This window comes from Nicotiana tomentosiformis, chromosome 4 (genome assembly GCF_000390325.3).
Source record: "Nicotiana tomentosiformis chromosome 4, ASM39032v3, whole genome shotgun sequence".
NCBI lineage: Eukaryota > Viridiplantae > Streptophyta > Magnoliopsida > Solanales > Solanaceae > Nicotiana > Nicotiana tomentosiformis.
In genome coordinates this window covers 45,430,358-45,436,453 of record NC_090815.1, presented here as the reverse complement: position 1 = coordinate 45,436,453, position 6,096 = coordinate 45,430,358, and the positions used below count along the sequence as shown (strand labels likewise).

Genomic DNA, 6,096 nt, shown 5'->3' with positions numbered 1-6,096 from the left:
CCAATCCGAATATACCAACAAGTTTTAAAAAAATAAAGGACCTATGCGAGGCCAAAAATCACATAAAACAATATCGATTCAATGAATCGCAACCAAATTCAAGCCTATTGAAACTATGAACTTCTGACTTTCAAAACTAACGTCGAATCATACCAAATCAACTCTGATTGACCTCAAATTTTTCACACAAGTAATAAATGATATGACGGACCTATTAAAACTTCCAAAATCGAAATCCGACCCCATTATCAATAATGTCAACTCCCGGTCAAACTTTTCAACCTTCCAAACCTCCAACTTTCTATCTTTTGCCAATTCAAGCCGAAATGACCTACGGACCTCCAAATTAATATTTGGACACGATCTGATGGTAAGCTATAATCTCGTATTTTAGTTTCTTATTTCACTCTAATTTACTGCATATTATTCATTTTGAGCTTTAATTGAATGTGTTTTACATTAATTGTGTGTTATATGCCTTGTAGGAGTGATTCCGAGCTATGTAGATGTTATGGAATGAATTTGAGTGATTTAGAGCATTGAAATCTGAATAAAAGCCCAAGGGATTAAGCCGAGATCGTGTTCGGGGGTCGAGGACCAAGTACGGACATCAAAACGCAAGAAAAATTCGTACTATGAGAAAAGTACACTAGTGCGGCGCGTGGGGAGGCGCATGGTGCACCGCGGCCGTGCAAATTTCATGCTGCCTGTCAGAACTAGCTCTCTAGATTTATCCACTAATGCCCTGCATGGCGCATTACCCCATGCAGCGCGCCTGCACAATGTTTATAGAGTAAGTTTCCTATTTCGGCTAGGAGAAGGTGATTTCGTCTATCCTGACCCTACTTGGTATGAATACATGGATTATTTTCTGGACTTTTGACACATATTCGACCTAAGGAGGCTAAGGATAAGTTGGAAGAACATGAGCATAAGTATTTCATCATTCCTTCCTCACTCAAGACCCGAGTTTGGTTTGAATTTATGTTTTTCTATACTTTTATTGTATTTGTGATGAATTGCTCCATATCTATGGAGAGTTCCCTTTAGGGTTTGATGGATTTGGTGTATTAATGGTTGTTTGTGGATTATAACTATGGGTTAACGTATTGGAGCATTTTGGATGATTTAGTTGTTGCATCTTTATTCATATGTTCATGTAATCGAGAGAGGCATAACTTGTAATATCTTTGCATTATATTGTTGGTTGAGTTCATTAATTCTTGTTAGTAATCGAAAGAGGCTAGTCGAATCATTGATTATACCTAGCTAGGAGGATAATCGAGAGAGGTTCTCCTAAAGACCAATCCACTACGCATTCTTGCATATCTTCACGTGCTTAAGTTGGTTCATCTCATGAGGTTAAGACTTAATCAAAAAAGGAGTTTTTGTTGAACGTTTGAAATAATAATTGAGTGAATTCGAGAGACTCACTTGAACATTTGAAGTGGATTATCTAAAGTTAGATCCCAAACAACTATCTTGTACCTATCCTATCAATACCATATATTCTCCCATTGATAACTTTCTTTGCTTATTCCTTGCTTCGATTGTCATTAGTCAATAACTTTAGACTCTTAGTTAATTGTAGTTATTAATTATATAAATCTCAATTGTTGATTCTCCTGGATAGAAATCAAGCTAGAAACTACAAAAATACCATTAACTCCAATCCCCGTGGATACGATATTATACTATACTATCTTTGTCTAGCGAGCATAAGTTAAGTGTGTGTTTTGAGCTCGTCAAATTTTGGCGCTGTTGTCGGGGATTGGAAATCAATAGTGTTTGAAATAGTTTGTAGTGCTAATTCAGGAATATTTCTTTTATTTTTATTTTATTTTTATTTTTTTACGTTTGGTGTTCTTTGACTGTGCGCAGGCTACAGGTTAGATTGGTGCATGACTTGAACTTCTACGAAGGAAGTGCTACCATACAATCTAGAAATTGAAAAACAACTGCGATAGCTGAAGAAGGAAAGAAATCTCATCGAGACATCAGGAAAGGTTGGGCAATCCTCAACCAAAGAACTTATGGCTGGAAATGGTGAAAATAATGTGGAATTGGCTGCGAGAGAAGTATCTCAATGAAGAGAACAAGCTGCACGGGATGCTGAGGAAGCAACTATTAGAGATGGGCAAAATATCTCTGAAGAAGAGTGGGGTCTTAGACTTAATCAACATCAACCCTTGCCGGGGAGACCACTTGGCGATTATGCTAGACCGGTCTACAATAAAGGTTTATCAAGTGTTAGATCACCTCCAATTGAAACTAATAATTTCGAATTGAAGCAAGGGTTGCTTCAAACTCTTCAGAATTGTTGTGTCTTTAGAGGGAAGCTAAACGAAGATCCAAACACATATCTAATGGACTTCAAGGAGATTATGAACACATTTCAATACAATGGTATGTCACAAGATGCAGTGTATCTAGGGCATTCCCCTTTTTTCTTAAAGATGATGCAGAGCAGTGGCTTTGAAACTTGCCCACGGGATCAATTAGAACTTGGGAGGAGATGACAAGAAAATTCCTTGATAAATATTTCTCCTCAGCTAAAACGGGCAAGTTTAGAAGAGAAATCCATAACTTCTGCAAGAAAGAGAATGAAACTGTTTTTGAAGCATGGAAGAGGTTTAAGGAGATTGTTAGAAAGTATCAACATAGCGTAATTGAACTCTGGATGCAACTCCAGGACTTTTGGGATGGATTGACACCAGCCTCACGTAGAACATTGAGCAATGCAGCTGGAGGCCTGTTGATGAAGAAAACTCCAGAGGAGATAGTTATAATTCTTGATGAGTTATCTGAAGATGCTAATCAATGCCCCTCTGAGAGTGCTGAAAGAAGAAGATCAACTGGTGTTCACCAAGTTGATGCTAACACATCTGTGCAGGTACATTTTGATGTTATGGCTAAAGAAAAAAGGAAGCTGACCTTATCCTCGATACAAAATGAGACTCATGCATCTTGGGATATATGTGGAAGAGGACACCCTACTCATAAGGAAGTGAATGCTGTAGGAAACTACAATTTTAATGCAATGGGTCAGAGGCACCCCGGGTTTTCATGGAGTTCACCTGGGGGTACCGCGAATGCATGGCAACAAAATAATTCTAGACCACAGGGACAAGGAGCTCCAACATTCTAAAATCAGCAAAGGCAGCAATTTCAGCCTCAACATCCCATTCAGTATGGCATAGAAGATCTCATGAAGGCCTTCAATTTGAAAACTGATGAGAGGCTTGAAACTCATAGCACAACTATACAGGAACATGGAGCAGCTATCAAAGAAATAGGTACTGGTTTTCGAAACTTGGAAAGACAGGTTGGGCAGCTAGCCATCCTTTTGTCTGAGAGGATTCAATGGACTCTCCCCGTTGATACTGAGAGAAATCCCAAAGAAACAGTTAATGTTGTGACCTTAAGAAGTGGGAAAGTGTTGAAGGATCCCACCCCAATCCATAAAGATATGATAATTGCAAAAGAAAGTGGGGAGCAGCTGAAAAGTAATGATGACAACAAGAAGAAAGGCCCAATGAAAACTGAGAAGAAAAAGAAGGAAGAAAAATCGAGAAGGGAGGAACCTCAGAAGAGCGAGCAAATGCTTGCTTTACCTTTATCTCAAAAGCTATATAGAGAAAAGCTAGACAAGAAGTTTGGGAGATTTCTGGATGTGCTAAAACAAGTCCATGTAAACTTACCATTTACAGAAGTTCTCTCACAAATGTCTGCTTATGCCAAGTTTATGAAGGAGATCCTGACAAAGAAGAGGAAAATGGAGGAGACCTTAGTGGTCAAGCTTACAGAGTATTGCAGTGCTATATTGCAAACTAAACTCCCAAAAAAGTGTGGAGATCCAGAGAGTTTTACTATACCTTGCTCATTAGGGACTATAAATTTTGATAAGTCTTTATGTGATCTTGGTGCATCAATTAGCTTAATGCCTCTATCTATTTTACAGGAAACTGGAGAAGGAGATTGGAGAGATAAGGTCGGTGCCAATATCTTTGTAGCTGGCAGACCAAACGACCTTAATACCCGAGGGGATAGTGGAAGATGTGTTAGTTCGGGCGGATAAGTTCATATTTCCTATAGATTTTATAGTGGTGAATATGGAGGAAAACAAGGAGGTCCCCCTCATCTTAGGAAGACCATTCTTGGCTACGAGTAGAGCTATACTAGATATACACGATAGGAAACTGTTACTTAGAGTGGGCGAGGAGACGGTGACGTTTGATATGAATGTAGAAAAGGGGGCACAAAGGGAAAAACCAGCTGCTAGTGTTGAGTTGAAAGTGAAGGGTTCAAAAGAGAAGGCTGCACTGAGTGAGAAAGATAAGTGTGGGGTGTACCCCAAAAAGGCTGAGAAGAAGGTGTCTGCATGGATGTGCACATTAGTTCGAAGTCGAGGAATGGAGCCTGACTTCAACTCAAACCCCGACTAGATGTGCAGGGAAGTTTCCTTTACCTAATATTTTTTAATTGTGTATCATGGGGACATGCCACAACTTAAAATGTGGGGTGGGAGATAATTGTATGTTGTATGTATATGTGTTAGTTTTGTTAGTTGTAGTAGTTGGAAAATTGAAAACAAACCATAAAAATTGAAAAACATTCAAAAAATTTTATTTTTCCCGACGATGAATATCATTCGACGGGTTTCTTGAGGAATTAAAGTCGAAATAAAAAGACAAAGATTTTCTTTTGTTAGGTAGTGTAACAATTCCCATTTGGGTTTTCTTTGTGATGCGGTTCTTTTCCAAGGGTTTTGTTTGAACTGGGTATAGTTAGTTTTATTTTTTTAGGAGTAAGAAACCTTGTGCTATGATTTGAATTGAAAACAATGTCTCTTGACTTTATTATGCCTTGAGAATAGTGAGTGCTTTAGTTGTGATGCTTAGGCTCAAATTTTGACTCTTGTATAAGTATCTTAAACTGTATGATTTTAACTTTGCTTAACTTCTTTGACTAGAATGTCTTGATGAGTCCGATCCAGAGTGAGTTATGTGACATGTGTGTGTGACATTTTGTGTATTCTATACATTGCATTTAATGTCTAGAACTTGCCCTGTGTGTTTACAAAGCGAAATAGTAGTTTTATTCAGTCTTGGAAGTGATATAGGCATTTTTTTGTTGAGCCAGTTATATGATATTACCCATCTAATTGTTACGTATCTTAGTTAACTCCGTTGAGCATGTAATCTTGTTTCTTTGGCAACAACATTACAAGACTTACAAATTTGTTTGAATTGACCATCTATTTGAACCATTTACCTCTCGTGACCACTTCAATTTGATATGAACTTTGCAAAAGTTGAAGTGTGGGGTGATTGGGTTGGCTTTTGAATGGAACTAATGAAATAAGGAGAAAGGTGCACTATTTAAAAAAAAAGTAAGAGCCACTTGAATTGATAAAAAAAGAAGAAAAAAATAAGTGTATGGTTATGAAAAATATTCCATAATAGTGGTATATCTTGATGTAATTGTGCTTAAAGAAGTTGGGAGTTAATATATTTTTATGTGAAGGTGGAGTGATGGTTTGACATAAGTTTGGAGTTTTGAACAATGAAATGTATGTATTAAAGTGCTTAGGGAGGTGTAGTCAGTCCTATATCTAAATGTATCCTACCTGTCCCGTAGCCTACATTACAACCAACGAAAGTATTACTTAATCCTTGACTGAATGAGCTCAATTAGTAGAGTTGTACACTACGGGCAATCTTATGGTACGTCATTTGTGGCACATGAATGTTGTTTCTGAGAGTGAGTGAATTCTTTTATCTTGAGTTCCTGATTGTTCTTAAATTTTATTGTGTGTGGAACTACTTTCTATTGTTGTGTGAGGGAAATTGATTTGCGAAGGAAAGGTAATGTCGTTGACCTCTATGTTAGAGTAAGTGTGCGGGGTATAAATAATGCGTGGTGCTTTTGCGTCAAATCTGTAGGCTAGGATGTTATGGTATTGTACTTAATATGTTTTAAATATTCTTGGTATGATGAGTTATTAGAGTCATTGAAAAAGGTCGTGTCTATGTGAAGTATAGTTTGATTTCTCTACGACGAGCAATGGTTTAAGTGTGGGGTTTTGATGGTAGG

General features: G+C 37.7%; 1 non-coding gene across 1 annotated transcript; it reads right to left on the bottom strand.

Moving 5' to 3' along the window:
• Positions 1-2,563: 2,563 nt before the first annotated feature.
• LOC117275063 (small nucleolar RNA R71) lies at positions 2,564-2,667 on the bottom strand. The gene has a single exon (XR_004505209.1). It is a non-coding gene; the product is annotated as a small nucleolar RNA R71 (small nucleolar RNA).
• Positions 2,668-6,096: the final 3,429 nt, after the last annotated feature.